Below are 23,290 nucleotides of genomic sequence, written 5' to 3' on the forward strand. Positions count from 1 at the left end.
CAAACTCAGAAAAAGGGAGAATAGATGGTGGATGCCAGCGACTACGAGAAAAGGAGAAATACATATCAAAAGGCAAACATTCAGTTACAAGATCAGTAAGTTCTGAAGATCTAATGTACAACAGGGTGATTATATTTTCATAATACTTTATTGCATATTTAAAATTTGCTGGGCATAGTAAACTTTCCTCGCTACGCACACACAAAAGGTAACTGAGTAATGGATTTCTTAATTAAAAGCATACAGCCTTTAATTTAATAAAAATGTTAATTCTACCATGAATAAATAGGTAGCAGTCATCCTAAAATAACTAAAAACACTGTCAGAACTTGATAAGAGTATCTCAAATTATTGAAAAGGAAAGTAGTATGTGCCTCTACAAATCATAGCTTTTGTTTTGGTTGAGTTTACTTTACTTTGAATAAAACTGGGCCCATTATTACTGGAAATAGTTGTGGAATTCTTTACCTGAAATCCATGGACCTTCTGGGTATTTTCTTAAGACACAAACCACAGCTCTCAGCAGATTCTTAGATTAGAATACTGTTAAAAAGTTAAGAACCACTGAATAGTGTATTATACGCTCCCTAAATCATAGATCCATTTGTAACAACCTATCCTAAAAACTAATATATGTACTTTATTTAAAAGCCAACCTTGTTATAGAAAAGTATGTAGGGCAGTTTACTATATACACACACTACAAAACAATTGAGAAAAGTTGCAAGTAAGGAAATCAGGCAAGAAGTTAGGTCATGATAGAAATGTAACTAGGTAATTCTAAATACAAAGTGGATATCATGCAGTGCAGTACTCATACATCACAAATTTGTTTTTCTGATTTCTAATTGTCAAGCAGAAACAGAAATATAAGCAGATGCAAGACTCAGAATGTTCACTAAAGTTACCCAGTTGCTAAAAGCCCACAGATAATCCTCGTATTGCATTATACCCACAGATGAAGTCAATTGTAGTAACAAAATTTCCCTTAGAAGTTTTAATTTCAAAAACTACAGGAAGAGAATGGAAAAACACAGCTTGAAAACTTAAAAATGGGGCATCCAGAGGGAAAAAAAAACTACTGAGGAAAGAAAAGTATCATACAAATGTGCCTAGCATACATTTTCTTGTAACACAAATAATGATCTATAAGCCTTAAGGATATTTTAACTTTTATTTAGGGAGATATTACCCTCTTAACTAAAACCTTAAAACGTCTGTAACGAAAAAGAATGGACATGGTTCGGTTGATGTGCATCAAGCTACATGAATGTGCACAAGTAGTAACAACATATTTACAAATTACGTTGATTCTATCACTCCTCAGCATATTGACTTAAATACCTATATTTAAAAGACAAAATTTAGTCAAGGAATGTATTTTTATTTATTGTTTCCTAAAAGATTTTATTTTTTTTATTCATGAGAGACACAGAGAAAGAGGCAGAGAAACAGGCAGAGGGAAAAAGCAGGCTCCATGCAGGGAGCCCAATGTGGGACTCAATCCCCGGACTCCGGAATCACGCCTTGAGCCAAAGGCTGAGCTCAACCACTGAGCCACCCAAGCATCCCAAAGGGATGTATTTTTCAATTGTCCTCAAGAATTGACTAAAAAAATACAAATGATCAATTGCTTTGCTTTCATAAACAATTACAATTTTGATGTAGTAACATCCACTAATAAAGATTTCAAGAGAGCTGCTAAAATACAGAAAACAGTAGACATAATCTGATTAGATGAACAGAAATGTAGGCCACTGGCATATTTCTAATTTGATGATCACTGAGGAATCTTCAAAACATAAAATATTAAATGCCATTCTCTAATCTTCGTGGCCCAACAATTTAATACATTACAGAGCCAACTGACACTCTTTACATGGCAACTACTTAAACCAGAGTAAGTTGCCTGAGAACATATCAGTATGTTATGTTCTACCCAAAACCCACCAGAACTAGCTAAAGCTTTCAAATATTAAAGAGTAGTTCTAAATTCTTTTAAATGCTTATTAATACTCCACCTAGCTTCCAAAATGTACGGCAATACATACACAGTTGTTCCATGGATCTGTAATATTAAGTATGAACATGTCCTGTGGTCATCTTTTCATGTTCAGCATGTTAGTCAACGATTCTTGCAAACACAAAATTAAAGGTAATGGAAATCTTAAAATTGCTTTTCACATGTCCCTTGCCACAGCATGGATTTCTCGCTGCTTTGTAACTTAAATGACAAAAGCCACATTTAGTATATGAAATGACCTATTCAGTGTTTTAAATGCCTTATTCAGTCTCTAATAATTACATTATAATCCATGACTCCAGGCTTCTCTGAAATTTACATGAGTAAGGATATTTGTGATGTGATGGCTAGCCGGTACATCACATGCTTCTATTAGCTGCAAGTGTCCCAGTTACTGGTTTCTGGCATGAGCTCAACTGTGGTTGTCTAAGAAAAGACTAAAACACTTATTTTTAAAAGCTCAACCATTAACTGTAATGTCAAAAATGGAGATTAATTTCTCTAATTACATACTACAGAAACTTCTGTCTCAGAAACATTTAGTAACTGTCCTCAATGACACTTTACATTTTGGAAACCTGACTTCAGTGATGCCCCCTGTATACTGCTCTTCAAGAGCCATGAAATTCCATCTTTAAAAAATGCCATCACTTCTAGTAGAGCTTATTCTCCAAGGTGCAGGTCATGACCCTAAATTAGTGGGTCATTAAAACAAAGTAAGAGGTCTCCAGAAGCACTTTTTTACATGAAATAGTATTAAACGGAGAAGAAAATGGAGTACACCTATGTCATAAGGAATAGTTTTGTTCAATGCGATTTTGTTTTTATAGGTTATCAATGGGTCACAATGGGTCATGATGTAAAATACCTTTTTAGAGGTTGTGATACATACATTTCTATGAGTTATAGTCAAAAAGTATTTCTAAGACTGAAAGATGTAATAAATATGTAACAGCACAGGAGTATCAAAACATACTAAATTGGGCAGCCCAGGTGGCTCAGCGGTTTAGCACCATCTTCAACCCAGGGCCTGATCCTGGAGACCCGGGATCAAGTGCCGCATCAGGCTCCCTGCGTGGAGCCTGCTTCTCCCTCCGCCTGTGTTTCTGCCTCTCTCTCTTTCTCTCTCACGAATAAATAAAATCTTAAAATATAAAGTAAAATATTTTTAAAAACATACTAAATTATAATCAGTTACAACTGAGTCCATTTTTAAAGAGAAATTTTATTAAAGTCTACATTTTCTTAACATACATAAATATTACTGAATATCTATCTAGGTAAGTAAATTTTCTAACTATCCAGGTCCGTTTTCTAGTAACTAGGATACAACTATATCATAAGGCTTCAAAATATCTTGTGTACCTCCTGTTTTCATTTTCACAGGTGAAGGAATTTATACTCTCATTCGTAATATCACTTATCACAGTCTCAAAGGTTGGACCAGGAGGGAATGTTTAATTTGAAAATGTTCAGCCCCCTAAACATTTATGACATGCACAGCCAGAAAAATATACATCACCCTTATCTCCTGCCCCTTTGAGCATGATGGGAATGAAAAATCAAACAGAGGTCACAGAAAGTTTCTATTAATGAAAAATTCACAGTATCAATCTCTATGAGCAGGTCATCTCACTACCTAAAACCACCTAGATAGCTGCAAATCCCAATCACAGGAACGGCGTTAAATTTAAGCTCCAAGCTGTCCAGCAAAGTCACGTTCCGTTCTGGAGTGCTCACTTGCATTCAACAAATACTTACTAAATATCTGCCCTGAACCAGGCAGAGTCCAACCGTATAGGGATATTTCAATGAACTTGTCTCAGAACAGGTCTCACCATGCCTTTTCAAGACTGTGGACTTTCTGACTCCCACAACCCTGTAATGTACTTTATATATTGATTACAAAGGATATCCTTCCCTATTTGAGCAAAACTAAAAACACATGGTTCCCAGAGTTACATTCTACAAAGTTGCAGCAAACTCTGAAACAGGGAACAATGCACAGTGGTGGCTCCTAGAGAAGATAAAGGGTTCAGCTCCTGGAAGCCTCTGGTCACAACATCGTCATCAAACGATTAATATACAACCTTGTTCACAGATGTTTCTATTTAAAAACGCCCTACTTAATACGTATTGTTGAGTCATTAACATTGAACTCAGAGCCAAAAGCACTAAAACTCATGCCTGAACTAATCCCATGTAACACACATTTTCTCAAAAAAAGTATATCACATGAGCTTTTTGAGTTAAAGTACCTAGACAGCACTTTGGTACTATTTTGGGTATTAGTACCATTATTTTATTTTTTTTAAGATTTTATTTATTTATTTGTGAGAGAACACACACACAGAGAGAGAGAGAGAGAGAGAGAGAAAGGCAGAGACACAGGCAGAGGGAGAAGCAGGCTCCATGCAGGGAGCATGACCTGTGACTCGATCCCAGGTCTCCAGGATCACGCCCTGGGCCAAAGGCGGCACTAAACCCATGAGCCCCTCGGGCTGCCCAGATCATGTCTTTCTCAAGGAAAGAAGGAAAGAAAAAGGTATGGACAAGCAGGCAATTTATAGATCTAAGAGATATTACAAGTAGAATAATACCTCATGAATCAAAGGTCATTTATACTGTAGCTTCTACTCTACAAAACACAGCTATGAACAGGAAGGAAAAAATGTACTAAAAGAGGTCACACTGGGTGATGGTCACTGAGGGAGGGGGGCACCTGACGGGATGAGCACTGGGTGTTATGCTATATGTTGGCAAATTGAACTCCAATAAAAAAAAGTTAAAATCAATAAAAAAAAAAGTAAATCTCAAATCAAAAAAAATTAAAAAATAAAAAAATAAAAAATAAAAGAGGTCACAAAAGGCATATTCTGCTCATTAAACAAAAAGAGCTCCTAAACTATCTTTTACTTTAATCTCAAATAATTTATTAAGCTTATTAGGAAATCAAACACAGAGGGAACAATAGAAGTGACAAGTAAAAATATGACAGAGAACAAAGAAGACAATCTTATACACCTGGATAAATTCAGATAGTCTATGCAGCACAGCACACTTTATAAATGTTGTGCTGAAGGGGAACACTGACTCAGCAAGATCTGAATATGCTTAAAAAATACTGAGAAGAATAAAAAGTAGAACATTTTAAAAAATAGTAAAGTAAGATATTGTAGGATAAATTCAGTCTTCAAATTTATCTAACAGATCATTGACTGATAATGCCAGATAAATGAGAAAGGACTTCAGAAAAGTCAGTAGCTGCTTCATACATAGTGCTCATAATGAACTTCTATTTTTTCTTCCTCACTATAGTGCTAACTTTCTAATTTGTAAAAATATATGTTTACAAATAACCATCTAGTGTAGGCAAAGGTCACATAATTAAAGGTTCGTTCAAGAGTATCACATTTGAGAATTTTATTTAGGAAGCTAATATTGTCCATTTTCATCACAGAAAGAACTTATTAATATTGTAAATGACATAATCATCAATAACCAAGTTGAAATCTATAAAAATCTAGCATGAAAGATGCAACAAGTGGGATCCCTGGGTGGCACAGCGGTTTGGCGCCTGCCTTTGGCCCAGGGCGCGATCCTGGAGACCCAGGATCGAATCCCACATCGGGCTCCCGGTGCATGGAGCCTGCTTCTCCCTCTGCCTGTGTCTCTGCCTCTCTCTCTCTCTGTGACTATCATAAGTAAATAAAAATTAAAAAAAAAAAAAAGATGCAACAAGTGATAGAAAAGATTAAACTACCACTTCTCCAGACTAAGGATTTCTTCCTGCCCAGATCAAAGAGAATCCTTCTCCAATGTAAGTGCTCTAGCCTGAAGACAGAAAAACAAAACTGAAAGACACTTTACTTCCCAATATAAGCACCAGGGTTAAAGCTTTTCTTTCTTTCTTTCTTTTTTCTTTTTTTTTGTTAAGACTTATTTGAGGAGGGCGCAGAGGGAGAGGGAGAGTCTTAAACAGATTCCAAACTGAGTGCGGAACCCAACTGAGATGGGGCTCGATCTCACAGCCCTGTGATCATGACCTGAGCCAAAATCAAGAGTCAGAAGCTTAAGCAACTCAACACCCAAGCACCCAAGGCCTAGTTTTTCCAACAGATCTTACTCATCTGAGCAAGAAAGAGCTCCAAAACATAACGAACACTGCATTCCCTAAAAACTGAGGCTCTCCTGAATCACACTCTATCTGACAGGTCTCTACAACAATGAAAATATTATGTTCAGAATTCATATTACTGTCATGTTTTTTGGTGTGCAACCAAATTGACAAACTAGTTATTAAAAGTAATTCAATACAGCAAACTTAAATATCAGGAATTGCTTTTCTTTTTCTTTTTTTTTTTTTTTTTTTTCCAGGAATTGCTTATTAGCAGAACTCTTCTACATTGCTGGGGGGAATGAAAAATGGCATACAGCTGCTTAGGAAAAGATTGGCACTTTCTCATAAAATTAAACATTTACCAGGCAGCCCCAGTGGCTCAGCGGTTTAGTGCCGCCTTAAGCCCAGGGTGTGATCCTGGAGACCCAGAATCGAGTACCACATCCGGCTCCCTGCATGGAGCCTGCTTCTCCCTCTGCCTGTGTCTGTGACTCTCTCTCTCTCTCTCTCTCTGTGTCTCTCTCATGAATAAAGAAAGAAAATCTTTTAAAAAAAAATTACTTAAACATTTACCATATGACCCAACAATTCCAATCCTAGGAACTTAACAACTGAAATGAAACCTTAAATTCACCAGAAAGAAAAAACAACTGCACACAAACGTTTGGGGTAGCTTTATTCCTGATTGCCAAAAACTGGAAACAAATGCTTCAAGTGGTGAATGGATAAACATGCTGAGGTACATCCAAATAATGGAACACCGCTCAGTATCAAAAAGAAACAACCAACACATCCTTCAGCAGGGATGAATCTCAAACACCCTACACAACAGGGAAGAAGCTAGATTCTAAAAGGCTACATACCACGGGGTTCAACCTATCTGCTATTCTGAAAAAGGAAAAATTACAGAAACTGAGAACAACAGATCGGGGATTGCTAAAGGCTGGAGTGGAAGAAGGGGATGAGTACCAAGAGGCAGCTGGAGGGACATTTTTGGAGCTAATGGAATTGTTCCATGCACCGATAGTAAGGGGAGCAAATTTTAGTGTGCGAAAATTTAAAAACAGGAAAAAGAAAAAAATTGTATCTAATACAAAAAAAAAAAAAACTTACAACAAACTCATAATTGAAATGACAAAAAAACTGAATACTTCCTATAAATTTTCTGGCTCACCCATAAAAGCATTTAATTTCAACTCCTGCCATTTAAAAAAAGAAAACCTTTCTATAAAGTATCTCTCTACTTTTAACCCTGAGTAACTAAGTCAGATGCTTGTGTTTATGACATTATTTAAAGTAGGACGAATTGGGACAGCCCCGGTGGCGCCGCCATTTGGCGCTGCCTGCAGCCTGGGGTGTGATCCTGGGGACCTGGGATCGAGTCCCACATCGGGCTCCCTGCATGAAGCCTGCTTCTCCCTCTGCCTGTGTCTCTGCCTCTCTCTCTCTCTCTCTCTCTCTCTCTCTCTCTGTGTGTGTGTCTATGAATAAATAAATAAAATTTAAAAAATAAATAAATAAAGTAGGACCAATTTGTTTGTTTGAGATATCTCATACAACTGTGATGATACACACTAAATTGGTTTGGAGTGAGCACAGCGCCTCAGGAGGCACTTAATCAAGGTTCTTCCATGTTAATTCTCCCTAATAAAAAAGATGAAATGATTAATCCATTCATCCAACACACAAGTAATCAGGAGAGGCCTATCATGTGCCAAACACAGGAAATGAAATGGCACACGAGACAATCACAATCTCTGACATCACACAGCTGAAACAATAATATAAAATACGATATATACAAGAGAACTACACTACTTTCAGAGCACACAGCAAGTGCACATACCCTAACTATGTAAGCTCTAAATCTACCATTAGTATCTACATTGTGAAATGCCTACTATCTTGGTAAATTAAAAAATACACCCAAGGGTGCCTGGTGTCTCAACCGGTTAACCGTCTGCCTTTGGCTCAGGTCATGATCCCAAGGCTCCTGGGATCGAGTCTGAGCTCCCTGCTCTGCGAGGAGCCTGCTTCTCCCTCTCCCTCTGCCCGCTGCTCCCTTGCTTGTGCTCTGTCAAATAAATAAGTAAAATCTAAAAACGCAACTGAAAAATATGCACCACAGTGCTCACCACCTCATGACCCCTCAGTGTTTAGGGAGGAAAAGGAAGCAAAGACCACGTACACAGAACACCACCAAGCAGTACAATCAATAATCACTCCTCTATAGTAAGGCCCTCTTCAGGGAAATAACAGACTATGCAGATTAATCTGTCACCTTTTCCACCAGCAGGGCATTTTTTTCTGACTCAGAATACCAAATCATGAACTTCCCTTGTTTAGAAATAGTATTTTAAAGGGTTTTCTTTTTTTTTGGGGGGGGGGGGTGTAATAAAAGGAGAGAAGAAAAACAACCAGAAAAGATGGGCGGGGGGGAGGGGGAGTCAGTTAGGTATATAGATTTTTTTGCAGTGAAGTCTTAAAAACAAATTAAGCAAGATTAAGGAAACTAAAACAGAGACATACAACCACACCCTTGCTTCTTTCTGTTATGAAAAAGGAAGCCAAGATATGTAAAAAGAGGACTGCCTGCAGGTGCTTTGGGATGAAGTTCCCATGTGCAGAGGTAAAATTATATAACCCAAGGACTAAACAGAGTGTGTGATGAATACTCACCTACACCAGTTACCCGAAACATTTTCCATCCCAAGCATCCTAATTACACAATGCTCCTGGGACCACACTGGGGCCCACAGGACCAGGGTTAATAATGCCAAAAAAACAGAACAGCTTTCAACAACTGTTAAACAAACACACATTAAAATAAACTGCCTCCTGGTATGTATGTATTTACAAGAGAAAACAAGCTCAAGAAATTTACTAGCATCTTCCTGAAACTCCATTTCAGAGGCATAAGATGTGAGTAGTTTCTATGAAGACACAAGTAGAACAAATCAATGCAGTTCCACAGGCCCTTTTCCAAAGTTCTTGCAGTCAAATATGTTTTGGAATCCTGAACTGTAGAGGATTTTTGACAGGTGTTACAGTGTGTACGCAACACATATCGTATGTATAAAAAGGCTGGGATGACACACAGAAGTCTGGAACCGTACATTATAATCAAACGTTTACTATTTTCTGCACTGAAACCTACAAATCCATGAAATACACAACAGTTCAGGACAAGTTTTATGAAAAACAAAAACAAAAACAATCTGCGCCAAACATACAAGAAAATATTTTTGGTTTTCAGAGCATTCTGGATGTTAGAATTGCTGATAAGGAATTACAGTCCTATAGAATAGTACCTAGTATTCAATGACTGTGTGTGCAAAGTGTTACTGGAAGCCTCATTATCAAGGTTCTATCTTTTTCCTCCTCCTTAAAAAAAAAAAAAAAAATCATTATCATGTGCTGATTTTCTTGGGGCATTTGCAGTGAACACAAAATAATTCTACAAGTCTTCTCCAAGTTCACACAGAACATGTCATCTACATTCTACCCACTCTTAAATTTCTTTACCCCAAATTGTCCCGCCAGGGCAGATTATAAAAGTCTAATCCTTGAAATTTACAAAGGAAGTGCCAAACCCGATTTTGTCACCATGTAAACATTTTTTGAGTGGAATTGAACATACTGAACGCATTCTAAAACGGCTTGTTCTCCTCATATCATAGAAGGCTGTAACGGGTAATGGTGTCTGTGACCTACGAAGCTACACCAAATGTGACGCAAAAAGGGCCTTGGTTTGTCATAAATGACCAGCTACAATAACCACAAAACCCTATTGTCATAGTGCATTTATATGTATACAATTACTGACTACACACGATACATACAATGTGCCATACGCACAATGACCATAAGTGAAGTAAACTATTCACTTGGGGGAAAACATATTCCTCATCAACAAAGGTATAAGAGAGTAAAGCAGTACAATCACACTTACACTAAACGATGAAATTTAGTACAAGTTCTAGGAACTTATGTTCTAGGAAAAATACAACTCAATGATATTATAAATATGATAAGTACAATACATTGAAGACTAATAAATTTTTGAATAGCAACAATTCTTGCACTCTTACAGTTTATGTAACTTGAAAGATACAACTCTTTTTATCACTTAGGCTTCTTAAGGTTTTCAGAGGCATCTGAGATGATGCTTAATTTATTCTTGATAAATGTGCCTTTAACGAATATTCCAAACCTCAAAAATCCTCTCATTTTGGTGCTATACGTAGCAAAAACTGCTAATAAGCAATGAATATAGTGGCATTAACTAAGGATTCTGGGTACGAAACTATAAAGAGAAGTCACTTCATTAAACCGGTCTTCTTGCAAATGCTTCCTGCGCATTTCTTGTCTCACTTTTACACTCCTATCCCAATTAATAAAGAGAACTTGAAAGTTAAAAGCTAAGAGATGTGTAGAAAGAGAAGAAGCAATCATTTTCAACCCTGCCACACACTGGAATCACCAGTCGAAAACCCTAAATTATATCAATGCCCCAGCCTCATCCCCAGATTCATATATCAATTAGCAAGGGGTAGAGTCCCAGTATCCATCATGTTTGTTAAGGTCCCCAGAAAATGTTAATGTGAAGTCAGGGCTAAGAACCACTGGTACCTACTGCCTTCTCCACAAACACTTTTCTCTTATTTTTAGTCAGTGGTAGCACTTCCAGCCCTGCACCAAGTACTGTGAGGATTATCTTTAAAATTATCCCTTTCTGTCCTCATTTACTCTACCACAGAAAAAAATTTACTAATTTTGAATTGGAAGATTTTAAACAAGTGCATATAGTAAAATACATTTTGACTTTTCTCACATTCTCATTCCCAATTCTCACAATTTTATTTTTCGAGCCATCTTCAAAAGCAACTTCATCAGTGGTTGGTAACTAGAATGTGGATAAACAGCAGAACACACAACAAGCATATATAATATACACTCAGTTACCAACTTTTTTTTCTTTTTAAGATTTTATTTTATTTATTCATGAGAGACAGAGAAAGAGAGAGGCAGAGGGACAAGCAGGCTCCTTGCAGGGAGCCCGACCTGGGACTCGATCCCGGGTCTCGATCCCAGGTCTCCAGGATCACACCCTGGGCTGAAGGTGGTGCTAAACCGCTGAGCCACCAGGGCTGCCCTCAGTTACCAACTTTTAACACATCATCAGAAAGTACTCAAAGGGGCATCCCAGGTGGCTCGAAGGTTTAGCGCCGCCTTCAACCCAGGGTGTGATCCTGGAGACCCGGGATCGAGTCTCGCACTGGCTCCCTGCATGGACCCTCTTCTCCCTCTGCCTGTGTCTCTGCCTCTCTCTCTGTCTGTCATGAATAAATACATAGAATCTTAAGTAAATTAATTAATTAAATAAATAAAGGAATATGACCTATAATATGTCTGGACATTCATATGACAGAAAAAGACTCAGTAAAACATCTACTATATTTTTAAATAAAAATTGACATTCTAAGACCACATCTTTAAGACGTACACTTTTTTTGACTCATCGTTTTGAGGTCTCTAGAACAAAAGAATATAAAATAATGTCTTATAAAAATATGCATCTACAAATACCAATTTTTTAAATGTTACCAACAACTGACATCTACTAGTTTCACCTCCAAAACAATATTGGGTTATGTCTGCAATTCAAATAAGGATTTCATTAAAAAGCCTTGTAGGGCAGCCCAGGTGGCTCAGCGGTTTAGTGCCGCCATTAGCACAGGGCATGATCCTGGAGACCTGGGATCAAGTCCCATATCGGGCTCCCTGCATGGAGCCTGCTTCTCCCTCTGTCCCTGTCTCTGCCTCTCTCTCTTTCTATCTCTCACAAATAAATAAATAAAATCTTAAAAAAAAAAACAAAGCCTTGTAGCCATATATTTGCACATCATAAAACGAGGAATATCAGGAATATTCTCTCTTCCCTACCTTTCACACTACCTACTATATTTGCCCGCCATTTCAAAGTATTCATTGCTAGAATATAAAATAAGTATTTCACAAAAAAAGAAAATAGACATGACACAGACTGGATGTAAGGGAAAAAAAATTTTTCCTTCCCTTTTTACTAAAGGAAACTCTGACTACAACTTTGACTCTAATACAGCGTCCCCTAATACACTGCCAAGTATGCCACCTGAAGTCAAAACCAAACAAGTTTTAAAAACAGGTAACACAATTAGTAACTACAAAACATTCAGAAGTCTACTACTTTTATACAGAACACTTGTATCAAAAGGTACCATATGGCTAATATTAACTTAAAATTTCAAGGTAAATAATTTTCATAAGTGCAATTCTAAAAGTAAACACAATTACAAAGTAGCACTGCATTCCAGGCATAAAGGTATGCCTTAAGAAACAAAAGAATTGTATGTTCAAATCGAAATTGGCAGAAAACACCCTCGCCTAGGGTTGTTTTTTTCCTCCTGCTTTAAAAAAAAAAATTACTATGTTTCCTGACAGTAAAAATAATAGAGAAGCATAAAAAGTGTAAAAACAAAAATCATCCCGAATCTTACCATTTATAAAAAACTATCATTAACAAAACATCCTTGCAGAAGACAGATGAATTCATTCTGTATACGCTGAACTACAACAATTACAATTGAAAGAATTAAAACAGCTAAAATCCTGTGTGTATTATACATATATATTGAGATATGTGTGTACACGCACACACACGCATTCTTTACATATAGTACAGTCAGAGAAATCTTTAAGGTAACAACTTCCTTGAACTGAAACATACATAAACTGTTCCAAGCACTTATTCTGCTTCGGCATTTTCATTTCAGCAGGCCACGTTGGAGGTTACTTGTCTGTGTGTGTGTGTGTGTGTGTGTGTGTGTGTGTTGCTGTGCTTGAGGGAAGATTAAAAAAATCTGTCCATTTGTTTGCTTAACTTAAAACAAAAACTCTAGCTAAAATCTTCCAGAGCCTGGAAATATATATCTGTACTAATGACAGTTGGCTGACTATTTTATAGAAATTAGCTCAGGATCCTAAGCAAAACTGCAAAGCAGACAAATCTCTTCATGGCCTCCCACCTCTTTGGGTCAGAAAGAGCATCAGACTAGCAATTCGAAGAGGAGAGTCTACCCACCAGGTGTGTGACATGAGCCTTTCACTCAACCTTCCCATGATTCATTTCATTTCAATTCCAAAATTCTATGATTCTCCCCTGTCTGCCCATTCCTCCACCAATTTTTTTGCTTCTCTCAAAATAAGTAAAAACTCTCCTTTCCTCCTATCTCACTAGGATTCCGTGGTTCAAAATAAACTCCCTCTGACCGACAAATTCCCATTTCCTAAACTCGCTCACTGTCCTCTAAGGGTAAAGAAGAAAGAAGTCTGATGACAGCAAAGGCGTGGGTAATTTTTGGAAAGGAGGGAGGGCAGCAGCTCAGAAAAAAATTACATCAAGTTCACAGGTACAAATTTTTACTTTAAAGTTACAATACCTTTATGAGTTTCATGGGAAAAAAGATAGAATCGCACAACTTGGATAACTGATTTTATGACCCAAACTCACTCAATATGAAAACTAACAGTGTTTCAGATCCAAAAAGATTCACACCTGAGCATTTTTAAGAGATAGCAATATAGAGACAGCTTTCTAATCTTTCATCTGCTACGTCTGTACAAACCTTTAAAGTTCAAAGTGCATTTATATGCATTATTTATTTTCATTCTCAAAACAAGTAGATGTAGTGGTCACTATTGATTGCCTTTCTAATAACATCCATTTCCCCCAAATTCTTCCATCCCACAATTTTTTAACATATCCACCCTCCACAATGTGACTGGGGAAAACGTGACCCCCTCCCCAACTGCAGGGGACATATCCTGATTAACAGAAATCAACCATGATAACCCTATTCCCCTTGTCATGACTGGTTAGGAAGTACACATGACCTAATTCTGGTCAATAAAACATGAGAGGAAAAGTATGCTGGTAAGCTTGTGCAAAACATTTCCTGGCCAATGCATGTCTAGATGTGATCCTGCTACCAGTCTGAGGATGAATCCAACACAAAGAGGAGAGCACAGCCAAAAAAAAAAAAAAAAAAAAAATCGCAGAAAGGCAGAGCAAAGCTCTGAAAAACTAGTCCTACGTAAATAGTTCACTGTTCCATACCAGAAACTACTGCCATTTCAGGCATTAAAATACAGTGACACCTAGATAAATAGTACACCCTACCTAGCTTTCCTTCGCCAACCTGGACCTCCTTTCCTAGAACTAAAAGTCCTGAAAGTTTTCCTTTTTGCTCTAGCTGAGCTAGGCAAGACATTAGGGCAGCTCCTCTAAGCTGTTGGACCAGCATGCCTTGCACCAAGCCCAAATGCTCCTGGTACACATCAAGAGTATGGCATTTCCTCCTCCAAGGGACAATTTCCTCTGCCAATGCACTCCAGCAGCCCCTACTCAGGTTGAGGAGATGCTGGCAGTCTAAGAAGGTTCCCCTCTATGTAAAAACTGAAAGGTCAAATGCAAAATCATATCAGGGGCCATACAGGAAAATTTGTGAGAACCAGAGGTTACTCATCCGACAAGATAGTGGAACAATTCACCCTAAGGTAGCAATGAATACAGTCAGGAATACCAGGATTTATTTCCTTTTTATAAGAAGACACTAGTAAATCAATCCCTAAGACAGAATATAAAATAGGTGGTATTTTAGAAGCAGATACTCTCTTTTAATATATAATTAACCAAGAGTTCCCAAGGCGGTTTAAAAGGGGAATCATTGGGGCACCAGGGTGGGCTCAGTCAGGTAAGCCTCTGGCTCTGGGATTCAGCTCAGGTCATGATCTCAGTTGTGAGATCCAGCCCCACACCCGGCTCTGCACTCAGCATTGAGTCCACTTGAGATTCTCTTTCCCCCTCTCCCTCCACCTCTCCCCCTGCTCCCTCCTTCTCCCTCTGTTTCAAATAAATTTTAAAACTCTTAAAAGAAGAAAACTCAAAAAGAACATATAACAAATCTACATATCTTAAACATTTTATTGCAACTGAAACATAAAAAAATGTACAATCCCAAAACAATCTTTTAATGCAAGACCAAGTCCTTTTATTAACGAATGGGTCTACAGATCACAAATCTGTCCTTCTTGCAAAAACCACACCTATCGTACATCGCCTATGACTTTTCATTTCAGTTAAACAGGGAAAGACATCCGTAAACCTGAAAAGCATCATACTGCAGAATGTTTTTTGATATTTTGGATTCAATGAGGGTTCCCCTCATTATTTCAAATTACCTCACCCACACTTAAATTTTAACTATAATTTACTGGATGGACTCACCTGTTTTCAAAAGAGCCCGAGGTTCTTAGACAAATAACTTTTTGCATCCATAGTACACTGAACGTTTCGTCAAACTGTGTAATTACAACACCAAGTACAAGTGCCACCAACAACTTGTTGGGGGCAAACACAAATAACTTTTGTAAGCATACTATAACAAAAGGGAATAAAAATTCAAACACAAACTAGAGAGTGGTCTACTACAATTTAATAAAGCATGCGCATAAACCAGCAAATGAAGGAAGAGTATCAATCTTTTCAGTGGGTTGAACAGGTGAGTTAAACAGAATCACCTAAGGTACTTTGTTCTCAAGAGTCACTCTTTATTCTACCCACCGATCAACCCTCCAACAACTCATAGGTATCCTAGGAAAAAGAGTATCATAAGATTTTACTAAATTGCACTGAAAGCTATAAAATATGTGGATGTAGATTTAGGCATATGCGGATCTAACTCAACTATAGACTTGCGTCAAATTAAATTATAACTGTATGATCTATTATTAGTCAGGAAAATGTCCAAAGGGGCTGTCTTCCCTACCAAATACATAAACACTTCAAGATCAGTAAGAATCCTTTCTCATTACAAAGATGAAGGGCAGGGAGCAGCAGGACAGAGTATAATGTAACCAAGCACCTACTATAGTTTAAGAACAGATCACCATACACCTCAATAATAGTAGGAAAACCTACAATTTAGGATACACTTATGATTTCTAAACCCCAGCTTTAAGAAGGCAGCGAGAAAAGAAAAAAGTGTCTATTAGCAGCCTCTAATGTGTGTGTAGACCTTATCTGTCTTCATACCTCTCTCACTTCGTATTTTCTGAGTAATGCAATACCTCTCCAAAGTCACTTCACATTCATGGATAATACACACTTGATTTCTACACAACGTGAAACCCAAACACGGTTCTGACCTGTTGATCAACACGAAAGGATACGCTGAGGTGTCTTTAGTCACTTAGAACCATACTGTCGTTCCTATGGAATCTCTACAATTAAAGAGCTACAGATATCCACCAAATGGTCATTTCCAAAACAGTTCCATCTTGAAGAACCAACGCCCAAACACATACTAACAATGCGAATCAATATCACAAAGTGCCAACCTCGGGAAACCGCGAAAGAGGAAGAGAATGGAAGATCAGGGAAAAAAAAAAAAAAAAAAAACAGATAACTTCAGAGTCTTAAACTCTGAAGTCGGGGGCAAAAAAAAAAAAAAAAAAAAGATTTAAAAATATACGCCGCTACGGGACGCCTGGGTGGCTCAGTACTTGAATGTCTGCCTTTCCCTCAAGGCCTGATCCCAAGGCCTTGGGATCAAGTCCCGCACTGGGCTCCCCACACAGAGCCAGCTTCTCCTTGTGCCTATGATTCGGCCTCTCTCTCTGTTCTCTCATGAATAAATAAAACCTCTTAAAAAACAACAAGAAAGTAGGCACTTAATAAATTTTAACGGGTATTAGTGCTGTCATTAGAAGGTTCACCATAATACAAAATCAGTTACAGAAATCCCTTTTGAACACCTACAGGGGAACAGTTGGCAAAATCCATCACGCAATCTTCCTTGTAATGTGAGTCCACACGGACATAACCACTGTTACCGTGAGGGCGGTATTTCTCGGAGTACTTCTTTGGTAGCGATAAAGTTCAGGATTAAATGATTTTAGGATCATTTAACATTTAAGATAACTAAAGACCTTACACGTATTATCCAGAACTGTGGACATTTCCCATTTTATGATCCCACTGTGATGGTCAATTCTCCCCTCCCTGTAGGTAGATTCCTTACATTTCACTTTATCCGTAGTGAATCTCACATTAACAATAATATAATTATCCAATGACCCGTGTTTTGTTTTGTTTTGTTGTTTAGTATTTCAGCATTCCCTTTATTTAGTTTGAAGTATCTTTTGCCGGGATCCCTGGGTGGCTCAGAGGCTTAGATCCTGGAGACCAGGGATCCAGTCCCACATCGGGATCCCTGCATGGAGCCTGCTTCTCCCTCCGCCTGTGTCTCCGCCTCTCTCTCTGTGTCGCTCGTGAATAAATTTTTAAAATATATCCTTTGGGGAAACCCTCTGACACTTGAACCACCACTTGTTCCCTTCGGAGAAACTCTGAATCAATCAACTACACCAGAAAACTACCCTACTGCCGGTATGGAGGGGATTACAGAGAAATAGAGAGCTTCTCATTTCTTCTGGAGGATCATCTTTACAACCCGGATTCATTTCATATACAACCAATGACCAGATTACCGGACACACATCCATATTCAAATTCAAGTACGGAAATAGGACAAAGCCAGGTATGGATTGTTGCTGATTAGGAACTTCTCCACATTCCTCCATTAGCATAAATGATAACAGGTGGATCATTCGGTTATACTTTGTTTCCTTGAACCTACTATCCTTACTTGCCTACCTACTTCCTAGAAGCATAACATCTGGACATTTGGAACTTTATACCTCAAAATGACTCATGTTTAAATACAAGGCATTCTGGACTTCCACGGCCTGATCTCCACCTATTTTCTCAGCTTCCTCTCTCACAAAGACCTCCTGGCACAGCCTCATATCCAGCTAACACGCCCCGGTAAGACCCAACCAACATGCCTGTGCTCCAGCTGTTTACTTTGCCTAGAACGCTAACTCCCTACACACGTACATACACATACACACACACACACACACACACACACACGCCAAATCCCATTAGGCACACTATAATATTTTAATGCCCAAATGGAGTGTTGCCAACTCCAAAGTAATTCAGAATTCCCCAGTCAAAAAAGATCTCTCTGTCTCTATCCCTCCCCCCTCTCACACACACACACACACACACACACACACACACACACGCATACAAACACACACACCGGGCTTCCATGCACCTGTAATAAATCCCACAGGTGTCTTGTGCTGCAACTATTTCAGTGCATGTCTGCTTCTCCATTTAAGGTGACGGCTGGGTCTGATTCATCTTCATATTTTAACCACTCTTCCGTCCTCACAACAGAGTAAACATCCCTTGCACATGCTAAAGCTACTACACTACACCTAGACTAGAATTCCTGTCTTTTTAGTTGAAGGAATAAATGAATACCGTCGTGGAGATTTTGTTAACAGGCAATGCTCTGCGAACCTAACAACGAAACTATCAATAATGACATAATGTATTGATTCTTGATGAGCTGATGAGTGGCCTGGCGGGAGACATCACTGAGCACACTAAAGCAGCACTGAAGAGTATCATTTTCTAAGTCCCGCCCACAAAGTCTCAGACCTGTCAACATTAAAATGAACCTTTCCGTCCCCCATCCTAACAAGAACTACGAATACCTGATGCATATCCAGAAATGCAAGCTCCCCTGGAAGCCGCGGTGTCTGTACATTCCAGAGCAGCCATGCCAAAGCCACACAGTGTGTCTGATGGTAGGTTTCTTTCAGTGCCTATCAATACAATTCCCACCTGATGGGCAACTAGGAAGGCTAATCTAGACAAAATGTACTTTATCTGAGCTCAAAACACAGCTGAAGCCAAGTCTGGAAATAGTCACGAGATGACGCTACCCAGAACTCCCCACCCCACCCCCAAGAAAGGTAAGAACAATGTCCCGAACTACATCTGATTTTCGGTGGGAAATGTTCTCTAAAACCGGCCTTACATCTTTCGAGCCCTAACGCATCCTTATAACCTGCGCTTATTTTTCTTCCACTTTTCCCTGCAGGGAAAGCATGTATTCCCCAAAGTATGGATGCACGGACTGGAAAACTAAAGACTTCTAATTTCAAAAAGCGTTCCAAGTTCGATGTACTTCAGCATCGTTTACTGTCAGCAAATGTCATGTCACTGGGAGCTGCTCAAGGAACGAATGTCAACTTCTTTTCTCGACCTCTTCGAAATCCGTAGGATTTTAATTTTCCAACTAGAGTCGACGTGCTAAAGCGAAAGGTTAAAAGGGGGTCACTGGCTGGCCGGCCGGCCTCCACACTCGTTACCGCCGAGTCACAACGAATTCGCACGGTGTAGCAACAGTAGCCGTCTCCCACGCGGACTCTCGGTCTCCGTCCGCCTCCCCCCGCCCCGGAGGCCTGGAATGATCCCACTACAGGCCCGACTACCCACGCCCCGGAGCACACGCGCACATCTCCATCACCGCCCCCCGGAAAGAGAGGTAGGAGCCGCGCTCCCGGAGTACCGACGCCCCGGCGTGTCACGGCCCCTGCCTGTGCCATAAACAACACGCCGGCACCTTCCCGGCAGGCAGCGGAGGCTGGCGGACCCCCTCACCCGACTCGCGCCGCGCTCAAGTTTGGCGCTAAGGCCACTGCCCTGCCCCCCACCCCACACGCAGCCCAGCGGGAAGCCGGGCCCCCCGGGCGCGCCGGCCCCGACCCTCCTCCGCGCCGCCCTCCGGCCCCAACCCCCCTCCCTCCCTCCCGGGGCTAATTGTCTGGACGCGGTCGCGCCCGCCCGCCCTCAGCACCCCTCCCCGCCGCAGCCGCCGCCTCCCCCCGGCTCGCCCGCCGCCCCGCCGCCCCGCCGCCCCGCCGCCCGCTCGCGCAGCGCCGCTCCGCAACTTCGGCGCCCGCCCGGCCCGCCGCCCGCGGCCCCCTCCCCGGCCGCCCGGCCCTCCGCGCCCCCGCGCCCCGCGGCCGCTGCCCCTCCCGCCCGCCCGCCCCGGCCCGGCCCGGCCCGGCGCGCGCCCGCCCGCCCGCCCCGCCCCTCCCCGCCGCGGCCCCCCTGCGGCGCCGCCCCCGCCGCCCCCGGCCCGCCCCGGCCCGCGACCCCGGCCCACCCAGCCCCGCCCGGGAAGGACCGAGCCGCCGCCGCGCCGACGCTGCCGCCGGGCCGGGGCCGCCGGCCGCGCGCCACCGCGGGAGGGGGGCTTTACCTCGGAGGCGCGGCCGCGAGCTGCGGGGTCGGTCCCGGGCGCGGGCGGCGCCCCTGCTCCGTCCGTCAGCGGCGGCGGCGGCGGCACATCACAGCCGCCGGCGACCGGAGGAGGAAAGCGAGCCACGCAGGGAGGGAGCGGGCGGGCGAGCGAGGCAGGGGGGAAGCAGCGAGCGAGGGAGGGGACGCAGCTCGGCGCCGACGCGCTCCCCGCACGCCTGCCGGGGCCTCCTACCGCCGCCTCTGGCCGGAGAGTCGCCGCCCGGGTCGCTGCTGCCGCCACCGATGCGGCCGGGAATGAATGCACAGCGGCGCCTCGCTTATCCGGAGGTCAAACATCCTTCTGCCTCGGGCATCCGGATCGGCGCCGGACCCGGAAGTGAACACATGGAAAAAAAATGAAAAAGGAAAGCGTCTCCCGAGCGGCCGCGGCCCCCAGGCTCCCGCAGCAGCGAAAAGAGCCGAGCGGAGCCGAAGATGACAGCGCCCAGCGCGGATTGGCCGGCTCGCCGACCGGAAGGGGCGCGGCACGCTCATTGGCTGGCGGGGCCTAGAAAAGCCAAGCCACGCCCCCTCCCCGCCTCCGCGCGAGCGCTGCGTGAGGCCGAGCGCCGAGTGGCAGTGGCCGCGGGGATGCTCCTGTGCGCCGGGCGAGGCCAGGCCGGGCGAGGGTCGGCCGGGTCTCGGGGGACGACCGGAAGCAAGCGCTCCCGTGCCGAGGGAGGGCGACTAACAACTCCGCGGCGTGGGTGAGCGAAGAGCCCCAGGGCGCCATTGTGCCAAGTCTGGGTCCGAGGCTTGGCCCGGCACAGCCCTCCAGGTGCGGAATTTTAGGGCCCCCCGGACGCACGCTCACACACTCCCGTTTTTGTGTGACCCCAGTGCTACGGCAGGGATGCAGCTGCGTGGAGCTGGGGCTTGTGGCTGCCCTGCGCATCCCATGGATTGTCGGCGGAGAACCCCGTTTGTGGGTTCAGGTAATGCCCGGAACTGTAGGACCCGATACTTCCTGTCTCGGTGTTTCCAGTGAACCTGCTGAAGTTTCCAGAGGCCAAGCATCGCTCAGCTGCTCAAGCTGTAGGACCCAGGGCAGAACCGGTGCTTCCTAACTCCACCTGCCAGTCCCGTCTGCCCACGCGGCTAAGGCAGAGGAGCCCCCCCCCCCCTTCTCGGGGCAGTTGCTTCAGGGGGATGAACGTATGTCACCTTGGAAAACCGCTGTAGGAATCCGTCCACCGTGAAGCTGTTTGTAGAGCACTCTGCACGTCCGGCTTCTTAACTGTTCATTATTACCCAGGGTTACTTTTGTCTAAAGTTCTTTGAAAAGTCAAACATGAAGGTGTGCATGAAGAAAAATCACAGCCTGGCCCTGATTAAGTATGCATTTATCAAACGTCTTTCTGTTATGATACGCTTTATCCAGAAACTTGAGTCTCTCCGTCTGTTTTTTTCTCCCACTCTCAGGAACAACGCAAAAGTGTCCCATGAACCAAATGCCCTTGAAAGTAATGGAGGATGTATCTTTTTCTCCCTCCCTCCCTCCTGGACTGATGATAAGGTTGATGTGTAAACCTCAGAGGTGTACTTACATGCAAAGACGCTGGTTTTGTTTCTCTATTACAGTAGGGTTTTTTACATTTTTTTTTTCAACCTCTCTTTTCACACTCTCTCCTGAACTGGAGCTGAAGAAGTGACGGCAGATAATAAGAGTACTGTCTCACTGTCTCTGTGATTGCCGCACCACCATCATTTCTTAGAGACTCCGAAGCAACGAAGGTTTTGGCGTGCTCGGACGAGAGAATAATTTGCCTAATCAAAGTACATATACGAAAGTTTCTGATCCCTCGCAGGGTCCGATACCAGACGGGAAACGAAGCTAATCGATCTCCACAAGTGAAAGAAATGTCTGACGTACAAGGAACTCTAAATATTGTCTTCCACAAACAACAAACCATTTTATATTCTCCGCCTCAAAAAAACACAGTTTAGATGAAGAACGCCTCCTACCCACCCTTCAAACTTCCCATAGATGTTTAAGAGATATAACATATATAGATATATGATCAAAGCACATGTTTAGATATGAATAGGAATGAGGGTTTACAGTGTTAAACACACTTACCTAAAGTCTCTTGTTAAAATTAGGCCTAGAGATTGCTATAGATTAAAACGGGCAAGTAACCCAGGTAGGCAGCCAATGAGATTTTCATATCATTCGATTGTAAGAAAAATTTGGCAATATGAAAAAAGATCACACTAATGAAGAAAAAAACCACAGGCGTCTCAACCAAACTCGTCCTTTTGTATCCTAATGTCTCAACATAAGCAGAAAAATCACACTTCTTCATCTGCTATATTATACACCAAGTACGGTTAATTTTTAGGTTTCCCATCACTGCCACATTTCAGATGTTTATATTTGATTAATGTTTTTCATTTTTCCAAAGCAGTGTGACATTCCCCCACCCCCCACCAGAACATTATTCTGTTCAGTATATATCTCTGTTGATACAAGTAAATATTTGTTCCACCATTTAGGCTTGCGGCAACTGTAATGATGCCTTTGAGAAAAAGAATGTATATTTCTATGAAAAAAAAAAGGATCATATATTTCCATTAAAATGAGAGGGCAAGTTATTTCAAAACGACGGCACTCTGAGGCTAACGTACATTTCATAGAAAAAAAAAACCAGGATTTATCCAGTGGGAGTTTGAGGACAGAAGAAAAAGAAAATAAAATTTCTGGGGACCTTTAATTTCACATCTGAGATAGAGTAAATATCCCAGTGTCTCCCTTACATGTGTTAATTCTTCTCTTTCTCTTCCTCTCACTCTGCGTGTTCACCTTGCTTACCTAGCCCCACTTACACCCATGCGTGCCCATGCCAACACACACACACACACACACACCCCATGG

General features: G+C 41.8%; 1 protein-coding gene across 11 annotated transcripts in view; it reads right to left on the reverse strand.

Annotated features, from left to right (window-relative positions):
* The window catches only part of CSNK1G3 (casein kinase 1 gamma 3), a 113,776-nt gene extending 93,036 nt beyond the window's left edge, over nt 1–20,740 (reverse strand). For 9 of the 11 annotated variants that reach the window (XR_005988852.1, XM_041761545.1, XM_041761540.1 and 6 more), the window contains exon 1: nt 20,375–20,508. The gene's annotated coding sequence lies outside the window, so the exon portion shown is untranslated. Of the gene's footprint in view, nt 1–18,818; nt 19,420–20,374; nt 20,509–20,608 lie in introns of those variants that run through there. The other 2 variants (XM_041761538.1, XM_041761537.1) reach the window with 2 other exon arrangements.
* Nucleotides 20,741–23,290: the final 2,550 nt, after the last annotated feature.

Source organism: Vulpes lagopus, chromosome 7 (genome assembly GCF_018345385.1).
Source record: "Vulpes lagopus strain Blue_001 chromosome 7, ASM1834538v1, whole genome shotgun sequence".
NCBI lineage: Eukaryota > Metazoa > Chordata > Mammalia > Carnivora > Canidae > Vulpes > Vulpes lagopus.